Raw genomic sequence first — 14,351 nt, 5'->3', positions numbered from 1 at the left:
TGTGCATTTTTGCATTCTCTCTATATGTATTGAAACTTTTGGCAAATGAAATTTGATTTGAGTTTGCACTAGCTGCTGCGGGAGCGCCGAATTGGAAATCGGCCTATCATGTAGGCTACATTTGAGTTCCACTGCAGCAGCTAGTGGAAACTACTTCTGTCCCTGTGTGCAGACTGCAAAGTATAATGATTAGGCTATTTGGTGTCAATGAGAGAAGCAATACATGACAAATTCAACTTAATAACTCATAATATTTATTTATTATTCATTTTTAAGAAATATTATGTACAGTGGTAATTGAACTAACAAAATGAAAAATGCTGGTAACAATGGCATCGTTTCTATGATTTTGCTGGAACGTAGTCGAGAGAATAACGAGCTGAAAAAAAGAGAAATTTGTTCAATTAAATCGTATTTATTTCATAATAGCATGTAACTTGTGCTAAAAATACAAATTCCTTACGTCCAGGAAACATAAAAAATATAGTAATTAAAATTATTTTGTTCAAAAGTATGTGGATAATCTTTATAGGTGTTGAAAATTTTCAGCAAAAAAAAGAAAACAGTGATATGTCTGGAATCTGCAACGCCTGCACTTTATTTTAGTATATGGGTCGCGGAATCTAGCATTGAGACCTACATAGATCGATAGAGGAGGTCAAGACGAGTTCAACCACATTGTTGTCGATTTCCAAGGATTAGCTGAACAAACATGGTGGAAAGCTGAAATTTTTATATCGATTTTTATATGACTACAATACGTTTTAGAATATTGCAATTTCATGTAAAATTTGACGAGGAATCCACTGGAACCGGTTTCAGGTTCGTAACTTAGTAGTTAAAACGTAGTTATTGAGATATTGCAAAAAAATGTGCAGAAAAGTGCAAATTTTTGCTTTATAAAAGGTTAACCTGTTTTCATGGTGATTGATAGGTATTTTAAACTATTTGATTTAGTCGAATGATAAATTCTAAAGAAAAAATGTTAAATCACTTGATAGCTTAAACTCAAAATTGTTCAAGATATTTGGTCAAATAAAAATATTGCAACTTCATTTTTTGCTACCTAGGGAAAGCTAATGTTAGGAGAAGCTTAGATTAAGGAAAGCTTAAGTTAGGAAAAGCTTAGATTAGGAAAAAGCTTAGGTTACAGAAATCTTAGGTTAGGAAAAGCTTAGATTAGGGAAATCTTAGGTTAGGGAAAGCTTTGTTTAGGAAATGCTAAAATTAGGAAAAGCTTGGGTTAGGGGAGGCTTTGGTTAGGAAAACTTAGGTTAGGAAAACTTCAGGTTAGGATAAGCTTAGATCAGGAAAAACTTAGGTTAGAAAAGTTTAGGTTTGAGAAGCTTAGATTGGGAAAAGCTTAGGTTGGGAGAGATAAGGTTAGGAAAAGCTTAGGCTAAAAAAAACTTAGGTTGGGGGAAAGCTTAGGTAGGGTTGAGCTTGGATTAGGAAAGCTTAAGTTAGGAAAAACTTTTGTTAGGAAAAGCTTGGGATAGGTAGAGCTTAGGTTAGGGAAAGCTTAGGTTGAGTAAAGCTTAAGTTTGGAGAAAATTTGATTGGGAAAACTTAGGTTAGGAAAAGTTCAGGTGAGGGGAAGCTTGGGTTTGGAAATCTTTGGTTATTAGAGTTCAGGTTAGGAAAAACCTAGGTTAGGGAAAGCTCAGGTTAGGAAAAGCGTAGATTAGGAAAAGCTTAGATTAGGAAATGCTTAGATTAGGAAAAGCTTAGATTAGGAAAAGCTTAGGTTGGGAGAGATTAGGTTAGCAAAAGCTTAGGCCAGAAAAAACTCAGGTTAGGGAAAGCTTAGGATAGTTAGAGCTTAGGTTAGGGAAAAATTAGGTTGAGTAAAGCTTAAGTTTGAAAAAAATTTGGTTAGGAAAGCTTATGTTAGGGGAAGCTTAGGTTAGGTGAAGCTTATTTTGATTTAACTATGTCTGGTTTGTTTATTTTTTCAATCTTTTAAAACTTTTGAATCGCATTGGAAGCTGAATAAAATGTGATCCTCAATACTTTTCTGTACTATGCCTATGCAAACATATTCAACTCTTCTAAAGCCTAAAATACTACATTTGCTTGCATTTTTTCGAAATATCTTGATAATTTATGAAGGCTTTAACCTCAAATCTATTTCAATGGATTCCCTGCAAAAATCTAAATGAGATTTAGCTAATTTAGTAGTCACTGGAATAGTAAAAAAATTAAAAAGTAAGGAGTGTTCAATTTTTTTTCATTTTCCCCAAATATCTCCAACAATTTTGAGTTGAGGCTATCAAGTGACTAAACATTTTTTCTTTAGAATTCATGATTATACTAGATACAATAGTTTAAAATACCTATTAATCACAATGAAAACAAGTTAACCTCTTTTAAAGCAAAAAAATTCACTTTTCTGCACATTTTTTGCAATATCTCAAAAACTACTGAAGTTACAAACCTGAAATCATTGGATTCCGCATTAAATTTTACATAAGATTGTACCATTTTAAAACATATTGTAACCATAAAAAATAAAAATTGATATAACAATTTCCACTTTCCACCATGTTTGTTCAGCTAATCCTTGGAAATCGACAACAATGTTATACATTGTAATATTACATTTTTCTTCTCACATTTGAATCGAATCTTCAATTCGAGATCTATGGAACTTTATAGTAAATGTCAGAGTTATCAATAGACGGACAAATTTTTTGATGGAGAATTTATTATCGTGAATGTTTGTTGCATTGTTCCATGGTGTCACCGAGGCAGGGTTAACAAATTACTGGATAAATCGTTTATTTAAATAGAATATATATATAAATTTAAAATAACATTTTCAAAATAAAGTTTTATTGAGAACAGATGTAGAATGTGAATTCTAAACTTATAAGTTATAATTTTTTGGTGACGTGTCTGTAAAAATCGATATTGAACGAGGCGTTGGCTTCGTGACTTGCAACTTGTGCTTTTTCCTGTTCCTTCTTCTCTAGAAAAATGGCTGGCTACAAGTGTTGTCGTTGAGTTTTGCTCTAAATCATTTTCGTTTATTAATGTTTTAAATTGAGTTTTATATAAATTTTTACGTTCTGTTTTGTTCATAATTAGCTATTAGTGTAGTCAAGCCAATAGCCACTGTGTTTCAACTGTAAACTAGATAAGTATTTTAGTTCGTAATAACTCTGAAATAATTAGGCTTAAGACATATGTTTCTTTGTGTATTTGTGTAATTTCATCTGAAGATTATAAGTTAATTTGCTCTGAAAACTGGATTTCTCATTCATAGGCAATAGATCCATTCACAGTTTATCAAGAATCTATTTTATTGGAGCCGACAACTATCCTTAGGTTGATAGGTGTTAAATGCTATTCCAACCGTTTAAGGAAAAATTGGTAGCACGACAAATGTTACCCCTGTGGTGGGACAGAATTACAAAATAAATATGTCCCAAATGGTACACCATGAAATCCCTGGTTATAGAAATTATTAGTGGATAGATATCTTGATAGGTTATGAATGGTTTGTTGCTGAGTGGGAAGTCGGTTCAAGAGAGATCAAGTTTTAATGAATCAGTGCATATTACAAAATGGCAAACATTAAAAATGATCTGAATCTTATAGCATTCTTAACACAAAGGTTTGATAAGCTAGATGCTAGATTTGATGAGTTAAATGCTAGATTTGATGAGCAAAATGCTAAATTTGATAAGCAAAATGCTAAGTTAGACCAAATGTTTAAAAATCAAAATGCTAGGTTTGATGATATGAAGCAAGAATGTACTAGCATTAGACTAGAGCAGGTTAGTATAAACCTTCTATTGAAAGATGCACATGAAAAATTGAGTGATAATCATGAAGATGAAAACAAATTGAAGCATGATAATAGTAGTGTTAAGATACAAGATCAGCTCATTCAAGTTTCTCACAATGTAGGCCTAGTTACTGTTGTTGGAAAAGTTAACCCTAGTGAGATAGTAGAATTGAATAAAGAAGTAGGTAGGGAGTTGTCTTCACTGAAAGTCAACTATCATGAAAGTAATATTGCTACATTGAAGGTTAGGAAAACTATAAGTAAAGTGAATGTTTACATGAGACAGGTTTCTGTAGAGGTTAGGAACAATGTAAGCAAAATGAATCTTGCTTTGAGTCAAGTTGATGAGTTCAACTTTCAACTGAGAATTGAAAAGGTGTATGCTATGAATTCTCAAGTGAACATGACTAACTTTTGTAGGCAAAACGGCTTTGTTGAAACAAATGAACCCATGAATAAAATCATGCTATTGAAGAAAACAAAACGCAAAGTTTCCATTGATGTATTAGTATTCAAAGGTTGTTTCAAGTTGCTTACTTACAAGATGATGACAGTGAATCACATGATGAAAGGGTATTCCCCAACACACAATGATTAGGGATCCTGTGTTATGCCGGGATTCAGAATAGCATAATCGCTACACAGTGTATGGTAAGAGTCCATAATTGTGCCTTTTTTCTTTCCTGTAGCCTATTTTCTTGGCCCTTAATCTTTTCAATTTTCGATTCTTTCCTGTCTTTGTGTAATATTCAGTAAATTTCTTCTATGAAGCATATCTTAACCAATCTTGTCCATAGTCATTTAAATTTGTATTTTTTCTGAAATAATATTAGAAGTTGAAATAGTAGCTTATTTTCCTAATCTTTAAATTGTTGATAAAACTTAACTTTTCCAAAATCTATCCATTGTTGTGTAAATAATTGTTTGCTTGTGATATAATTTTTCATCATGTATCACTTATGTGAAGTGTATCAATTTTGTGTATTGTTTTAGGGAATTTATTTACCCAGTTTTCTATTTCTCTTTTTTGTATTTTTTTTTAGGGAACTTATTTACCCAGTATTCATCTTGATCATCTTTGTATTATAATCTTGAAATGTTTGTACTTATTATACAGTCTTTAAATTTTAAATTATTTTAAAAAAATAATTGGTTCAATTTAAAACGTTTTGTTATATTATTATTGAAATAAGTGTTTTGTAATTGATATTTTTTTTAATTTCAAAACTGTTTGTTCTATAAATTTTGATATGATTGATTATCGTTTGAAATGGATGCTGGAGTGTATGTAGAATTTTTAGTGGGGTTTGTTGATTAGAATTTTGCTGGTATGTGATTGTTTTTTGAGATGGAAACCCATTATTGCCTAAAGAAGGAATAACAGAGGTTATGACTTAGAGAGGCAGTAATGAGATAATATTTTTTGTGTTGATTACTTATGTTGATTGCCATAGATGCAGATTACTTATGAATATTGTTTGCCTTTGAAGCAAAATATTATTGATGTTTTGAATGGTTTCTTGTTTAATGATTGATAGTAAAGTTTTGTCATGAAATGTAGTTTGTGTTTAGAACATTGAAAAGTCGAAATAAACTATAGTATCCAACAAACGATGATTAACAATATTAAATAATTTGCTTTTTATACAATTTTTTGAACACAAAATTAAAACTAAATAATTTTGAAACCCTGAATGATAAATCATAAATGTGAAATGAACATGCTATAAATGAAATGTTATATTAAATGATAATGAAATGCAGATTATATTATGAAATGATTGTGAATAGAAGACCAATTGTCTGAAATTATTGAAATATGTATTGAAATTAATTTTTTGTTGTGATAATCTGATGTTTTTTTTTACAATTTTGATAATGATACAGGGTGTTATGAAATTCTATTTCTATTTTGAAGATTGGATTAAAATTTTTATATTTGAACAGTGAATAGATGAAAATGAATGATTTTTTTTTTTAAATTTATCATTGATATGTCCATATTTCACAATTTATGTATTGCTGACTGTATAATAAGATGTTAACAAATTTCAATTTCATAAATATTTAAAAATAATTTTCATGTGTATTAGATTGTATTGATAGCCTAATCAAGTTTTTCTTTTAGTTTATAAGCATTTTAAGATAACAGGTACAGCACAGACATTTACATTGAAATAGTTATCATGAGAATCTCGAAATTAAGAACATTTATGTTAAGAACATTTGGGTGATTTTCGAACTAGTGTGACATAACTACGCCAATGTCAACGCCAATAACTACGCCGATGCCTGTGCTGACGCCAACGCTGATGCCAACACCAAAATCAACGCCAATGCCAATAGCTACGCCAATGCCTGCGCCAATGCTGATGCCAACACCAAAATCAACGCCGATGCCTGTGCTGATGTCAATGCCTGCGCCAATGCTAATGCCAATGCCTGCGCCAATGCCAATATCAACGCCGATGCCAAAGCCGACACCAAAGCATACTCCAATAGCAATGCCAATGCTTATTGCTGACTTTGTATCTCAAACTTCAACACTACTGCATTACCTGGAGGTAATTGCCATCCATGTTCACATTCACAACTTTGAATTCAGAATAACAGTCACAGTATCATGAAAGAATTGATTCAAAAATCCTCTCCTAAATTATTCCTGTATGCAGAACTCTAAACCTTGAAAGCTGAAAATATCAAAAAACCAAACCTTACCTAAATTAATCCTCACCTAAATTAATCCTGTATGCAGCGTCTATCTCTTTTCCAAAAAACGAATTACATTGTCATTTCAAGCCTGAAATGTACATTGTATAATTACAAATATGATACAAAATTTATGTGACTCTGTATTGAATTTGGAATGCAGCCGTCTACTACAAGCATGAGGCAATGCTAACTGAGATGTCACCTGTATTGAGTTTGATATGCATCAGTCGACTACAAGTATCAGCCCAACACTACATGCATCCAGATCAGCCCAACACTTAACGTCATCACATTGGAGTCACACTTAACTGAAAATCATACTGAGTGCCTTAACGGACTGTTTTCCAAAATGTGCATCAATAAAATCAACCGCGTCAATAGTGAAAGAAATGAACATTTTTTGATTTATTGAAATTTTATGTGAAAATTAAATGTAACAATTCATCAATTCATTTAAAAAAAAAAATAATAATAATAATAATAATTTTTTTTTATTCAACATACTAAATTTTTTTTTTATGCAATAAAAATTGAATTTTTCTATCTATTAAATTTATGTGCAATTTTCAAAAAAAAAAAAAAAAAAAACTATTCTTTACATATTAAACTTTCTGTTGAGATATTTTTCTTTAAATTATAAAGCTAAATCAAAAGTAATATTGATATTCTATATTTTGAAATATTGTTTGGAAACATATAACAAACGCTATTGATGAATTTTTATAATAATTTTCAATTATAGGGTGACATGTATTGTTTTTCTAGAAAAAATTGTTACTGTTCTCAAATTTAAATTTCAACAATTTTCATTAGGGTCAATGTAAATTTTTTTTTCTTTAAATTTTTCAAACAGTAAAATTTTTTTATGTCAAGAGGGGGGTATTTGTAATATTACATTTTTCTTCTCACATTTGAATCGAATCTTCAATTCGAGATCTATGGAACTTTATAGTAAATGTCAGAGTTATCAATAGACGGACAAATTTTTTGACGGAGAATTTATTATCGTGAATGTTTGTTGCATTGTTCCATGGTGTCACCGAGGCAGGGTTAACAAATTACTGGATAAATCGTTTATTTAAATAGAATATATATATAAATTTAAAATAACATTTTCAAAATAAAGTTTTATTGAGAACAGATGTAGAATGTGAATTCTAAACTTATAAGTTATAATTTTTGGTGACGTGTCTGTAAAAATCGATATTGAACGAGGCGTTGGCTTCGTGACTTGCAACTTGTGCTTTTTCCTGTTCCTTCTTCTCTAGAAAAATGGCTGGCTACAAGTGTTGTCGTGGAGTTTTGCTCTAAATCATTTTCGTTTATTAATGTTTTAAATTGAGTTTTATATAAATTTTTACGTTCTGTTTTGTTCATAATTAGCTATTAGTGTAGTCAAGCCAATAGCCACTGTGTTTCAACTGTAAACTAGATAAGTATTTTAGTTCGTAATAACTCTGAAATAATTAGGCTTAAGACATATGTTTCTTTGTGTATTTGTGTAATTTCATCTGAAGATTATAAGTTAATTTGCTCTGAAAACTGGATTTCTCATTCATAGGCAATAGATCCATTCACAGTTTATCAAGAATCTATTTTATTGGAGCCGACAACTATCCTTAGGTTGATAGGTGTTAAATGCTATTCCAACCGTTCCAACTCGTCTTGACCTCCTCTATCGATCTATGTAGGTTTTAATGCTAGATTCCGCAGCCCATAAACTAAAGTGCCCCCTCCGCAACATTTGATTCATGAACCACGCTCGCTACCAACTAAGTTATGGAGTCATTTGGAGAAAGCCCTGTTTAGTTGAGCTTTTATAGTTACGTAAACTTTGAATCACAAATTAAATAAATTTGTAAATTAAAGTTATTTAATAGCAATGAAAATAAGCCTATGTCCATCCTAGATAAATTCAAAATCTTTATGAAAAAATTCCAGCCTAATCAGTTCAATAGTTCAGACATGATGATGCGTCATTCATACAGGTACTTCCTATCCTGATTAGTGTAAGACGATTCTTTCCTTTAAAATATTATAGACTAGCAGGGCACCCGTGATTCGCTACGGGAATTAAAAGATAAATTTCTTTAGTGAAACATTTATAGGCCTAATCTAAATCCTACCAAAATTGTTATAATCGTTTTTGAGATTATGCCACAACTTGGCACGTAAATTATTGAGTCAAATCATTCGAATAATTTAATTGATGTGTTGGAAGTGCTCTGTAGAATATGAGTAAAAACACTTTTTTCTTTGAAGATGAACACACATTCCAACTGGGGCTAAAGGTGCATAGGAGCATTTTCTAAGCAACGACTCGAGCCGCACTGCTAAAGCCCATAATCAATGGGAAATAGATGAACAGGAAGTGTTTGCTAATATGCTGCTTTTACGATTTAAATCTAATGAATAATTGAATCTAATAAAGTTTTCATAGTCTAAAAAGTAAAGTAAAAATCTAATTAATGTCAATTTTTTAAACTTTTCTTGAATTACCGGTATACTTTTCAATTTAGTTTTTTCTATACATTGTTTTACAACTGTTTTTATCTTATTTTACCATTTGTAGGAAGTGAATTATTGTATCTACAATATTCATGTTTAATCCAAAAGTCAATCATGTTCAACATCTGCTCGAATAAAAAAAACTTGATGTTTCTACATTAGTAAGGTATAGTTGGCTTCTTTATAAAATTAGAAAAAAAGATTGATGATCGTGTGTGTAATGGGACTAGTGCGAAAACGACAACGCTAATTATAACCTATAAATTAATGCATGACAGACAGCCTACTGGTTTAAAGCAATTAGATGCTGATTAACAGGATAAATTGTTATTATAATTTGAATTCAGAATAAAATATGGAATTTTAACATAATCATGTTATTAAAAAACCGGCACATCAAGTTGAAATTTTGAAAGAAACGTTATAGGTTATGTATTGAAATGGTAACTAACCAACTCTTATCAGGAAGCAAGTCACAAAAAACAATCCCACATTGAAAACAACTGACTCGGTAGCTTCCTTCTTTTCTTTACCCGAATCTGCCATATCACCAATAGATCGTCGATACATGTTGAAAATAAATAGGGTACTTCAAAAATATCAATAGTTTGCTTTATATAAATGCGTCACAATTCAGAAACGAAGACCACAAGGCACAAGCACAGTATACATACAGTACGGAAACTTGGCTATAACCTGACGCCAAAATCCGCCATCTTGTTAGGAAGCGCCGCATTGTAATAGTATTGATGGTAGGTTCGGATCACTTTAATGATCCGGATCAATTGATCTCGTTCACTGCCACGAACCAATCAGAAGACCAGGATTGGAACTTCCCAAGGTCACGTGACGTGTTTAGTATTGGGGTCATGTAAAAAGCATTGGTAAGATAGGCATTTGATTAGAAGTTTCCATTCTGTATATATTCTGTGCCACAAGCACAAGACCTAACCACAGAATAGGTACAGAATGGAAACTGTCAATCAAACGCCTATCCAACCAATGCTTTTTACAAGGCGCAAATACTATTGATTTAATTGTTACAATGCGGCGCTTCCTAACAAGATGGCGGATTTTTGCGTCAGGGTACTTTAGTGAGGTCCACGTTATAATGACAGTATTTGTTCAACTTTGGTTTTGCTATCCTTGTCTATCATTCGACAAAGCCGGTGGTAATATCCTTTTCTAGGTCCACAACGATGCCAATTATGTTTTTGACAGTGTAGAATTATAATTAATTAATGAAGAGAATCGGCATCGCTATTCTCCTATCCACTGCCATTATACCAGAGGGGTAAGGAAAATAATTGAAAGCTCTCTCCCTAGCTTCAGAGAGGCAGTATCTGAAGTGGACTGGATGAGTGAGCTTCTAGATAAAGTTCCTGAGGAGACTTTTGATGCTTTTTTCAAAAAGATAGATTACATCTTCAACATTTTCTTTCCTCTAAAGATTTTGAAGGGATATACCAAGCAGCAGAGAAGATCTTGCAACAGGCCAAAGTCAAAAATATGGTTTACCCCTGAACTATCTAGACTCAAAGAACTGGTACTGACTCTTAAAGACAACTATGCATTGTCAAACTGCCCTCAAGTGAAGGATAAGATTTATCAAGCCTATTCCAGGGCAAAGTCAGATTATAAATGCAAGATTGACAAAGCCAAGAAATTGAGAATGCACCCAATCCATGCAAAGCAGCTTGGAATCTTGTAAATAGGAATAGAGGTCAGCTAAAGTCACTTGCTCTGCTAGTCCTGATGAGTTTAATAGTGTGCTCTTGCAAAACATTGACCATATTGTTGCATCTATACCAACCACTAATATGAACCCAATGGAGAACTTGGACAGAAGTGAGGCCAGATTATTGCAGTGGTATGACGTTTCCCCTAGTCACATTGTTAAAATGGTCAATGGTTTCCGAAATTCTCAAAGCCAGGATATTTATGGCATGACAATCATAGTGTTGAAGTCCATCATTGATGTCATTGCAGCCCCATTATCTTGTGCTATCAATGAATGTCTTCATGCTGGAGTTTTCCTCAGTTGTTGAAGATGGCTCACACAGTTCCTGTCTACAAGAAAGGTGATCCCACACTAATTGATAGCTTCAGGCCTATTTCAATAGTACCAGTATTTGCCAAGGTCTTTGAGACTGTGATGAAGGAACAAATTGTAGTATTCTTTGAGTCCAACAGGCTGTTCTCCGATCTGCAGCATGGTTTTAGAAGGAACAAGTCTACATTGACTGCTGTGACCGAATTAGTTGAGCAGGTTCAGAGGGGCTTTGAGGAAAGAAATGCTGTGTCTCTGATCATGTGTGACCTGAGCAAGGCCTTTGACTGTGTGTCACATGAGATTGTTCTTGGTAAGATGGAGCACTATGGTGTTAGAGGTGCTGTTCTCCAGACTGCAAAATCTTATCTTGAAAACAGATGGCAGGTCGTTTCTCTGGGAGGAGCTAAGTCCCAGGCACTGCCCATCAGACATGGTGTTCCACAGGGCTCTGTTTTGGGTCCCTTGCTGTTTTTGATTGCCATAAATGACTTGAACCTAGAAGGGAGGGCTCTAAAATTTGCAGATGACACCACTATAATCTCTTCTGGTCGGAATCCAACTCAGGCTCTACAGGTGGCAGAAGTCGTGTTTGGAGAAGCTAGGATGTGGCTGGAAACAAATAAGCTCCAATTGAATCTTGGCAAGACACAGAGGCTGCTCTGTTCATTGGCACAACATAGCCATGATCATCACAGTGTGTCCCTCCTTGGATTTATCATCGATCCTAAACTCAAATGGAATTGTCACATTGAGGGACTGTGTAAGAGGCTGGCAAGAGTGACCTATCTACTACGGAAGCTGACACAGCTGGTGAGCAGACCCTACCTGATTGTTGTCTACTATGCCCTCTTCCACAGCATCCTGGGCTATGGGCTGCAGCTATGGGGTCATGCATCTGATTGCCAAAAAGTTTTAATAATGCAGAAGAGAGCTGTCCGCATCATCACCTCCAGTGGTTACCTTGAACACTGCAGACCGCTCTTCAAGTCTACTGGAATAATGACTATATTTAGTTATTATATTTATTTAAGTGCCCTTCATGTCAAGATAAATTTTGACAAGTACAACTTGAGGAGAGACTTACATAGTCATAACACTCGGAATGGTTGCATGATTGACATTTCTTATTCCCGACTAAGTAGGACAAGAGACTCATTTCCTACTGTGGCACTAAAAATCTTTAACAAGCTGCCTAGATGGTTAACAGCCTTGAGTACTCAGGGCCTTCAAGGCCAAGCTCAAGTGTTGGCTTAAGGAAAACCCTTTATATGGGTTACATGAGTTCTTTGAAGTGACCATGCCATCTTGATAACTCAAGTTTATACTCATGACTAACTTCAAGAAAAGTTATATTCTTATTATGTTGACACAACCTATCCGGCTCCGCTGGTCTTGGTGAAGATAAAGTGTATAAGTGTGTATAAGTGTATTATAAAGTGGACCTCACTATAGCCAAGTTTCCATACTGTATACATACTGTTGCCAGGGTACTATAGTGATGTCCACGTTATGATGGCAGTTTATAAAGATAGAAGAATAGCGATGCCGATTCTTTGCATTAATTAATTATATTTCTACACTGTCAAAAACATAATTGGCATCGGTGTGGACCTAGAAAAGGATAGTACCACCGGTTATGTCGAATGATAGACAAGGATAGCAAAGCCAAAGTTGATCAAATACTGTCATTATAACGTGGACCTTACTATATTCGAGTTTCCATTCTGTATATTTTCGTGGTCAAGCAAGTTTTAAGTGTTGGTAACGCGCTGAAAAGTGCAAAGTTGATAAAAATTCAATTTTTGTTTGTTGTTGTTTATTGGATAGGTGTTACTCAATATTTAAAAAATTGGTCATAATTGTGTGATAAAAATATTATAAACACTTGAATTGATATCATCTCAGATTGAAGGCAGTCAACAAATAAGTAAGTATTTAGCCACATTAAAGAGTTTATGGTTTTGCAAAAAGAATTATACCGTATATAAGTCAATTTCTAATAATATTATTACCCTTCATTTAGTATCAATTATGTCTCTCGGCAATTCATTTATTATTAAATTCTTGAACTTTGAAGGGCAACAAAACAAAGAAAGTTTTAAGACAACATGTGGTTACACATAACCTCAACTTGAAAAATGGTAAAAAAATCCTACTATAATAGATTCATTATAATGAACTATAGATTCTTACTTACTTTGTTACTTAATTCTTACTTCTGGTGTCTTTGCCACGGTCCTTGGATCGGGGAATCGCCATAATTTTCAGGTGGACTTGATCAAGTTCTCCGATGTTGGAATGTATTTTTGTCTAAAAATTCTGCCACAGTATAATATGGTCTCTGTACTGTTTCAGCTCCTTAAGGAAGTATGGATAGTGTATCATTGACTTGAGGTCCTTGGGCAGGATTTTGAAATAGTGTGAGCCAGCATAAGTAGTGGTGTGCTTGAAATTCTGGAGCCAATGTTTTGGAAGGTCAATATCTGTTTGGTCTCTATATTGTTACAATTATGTCGATCACTAGGCCTATGGAAGTATTTAGTATTTATTTAAATAGGTCCATAAAGGAATCACTAAAGTGAAGCCCACTGGGACATGTCAAAAAAGTAAAAGAAAAACAACTGCCTGGAGGCAGAAATTAAATAAGAAAATAGGCACTCACCACACTGCTCTCCAATATAAAGAACTTACGGAGTGAGTACAGAGAGTGATCCATCAGCAGGCTCCTCAGAGCCCCTCGAAACCGCACAGCAGGCAGATCCCTGGCCAACAGAGGCAGCCTATTATAGAGGCTGATAGACATATGAGCCAGACCAGTCCGAGTTCTGCTCAGCCTCTGGTAGGGTAAATCCAGCCTGAGTCTACCCCTAGTCTCATATGGGTGGAAGCTCTGTCGGGTCATGAGCAACCCCACGTTTGCATGTGTTCTGCAAAGGGTATGGAGAACATAGAGGGAGAAGACGGTGAGGATCCTCTCTTTGAAAAGAGTGGGCAACAGTGGGCTAATCTACCAGCCCCACAAATAATCCTCAGGGCCCTCTTCTGGAGATGAAGGACTTGGGCGACATCTGTGGCTCCACCCCAGAGGGGGAGGCCATATAAAATCATGCTCTGAAAAAAGCTAAAATAGCACATTTTAAGATAATGAGGTGGCACACTGTATTTGAGACCTGTCAGCAGGAAAACCAATCTGCTCAACCTGGTGCAAACTGTCTCAATGTGCTCGCCCCATGAGAGCTTCCTGTCAAGGGTAAACCCTAACAGTTTGATGGGGGCAAAATTGTA

The 14,351-nt window shown here is 34.0% G+C and overlaps 1 long non-coding RNA gene across 1 annotated transcript; it reads right to left on the bottom strand.

Moving 5' to 3' along the window:
- Positions 1 to 231: 231 nt before the first annotated feature.
- Positions 232 to 9,672, bottom strand: LOC111058050. The gene is made up of 2 exons (XR_002606530.2): positions 9,466 to 9,672; positions 232 to 379 (listed from the first exon to the last, which is right to left on the bottom strand). It is a non-coding gene; the product is annotated as an uncharacterized LOC111058050 (long non-coding RNA).
- Between the last annotated feature and the right edge of the window lie 4,679 nt (positions 9,673 to 14,351).

The sequence above is a fragment of the Nilaparvata lugens genome, chromosome 3 (genome assembly GCF_014356525.2).
Source record: "Nilaparvata lugens isolate BPH chromosome 3, ASM1435652v1, whole genome shotgun sequence".
NCBI lineage: Eukaryota > Metazoa > Arthropoda > Insecta > Hemiptera > Delphacidae > Nilaparvata > Nilaparvata lugens.
The sequence above is the reverse complement of the archived record's forward strand: the minus strand, read 5'-3'. Positions and strand labels throughout refer to the sequence as shown.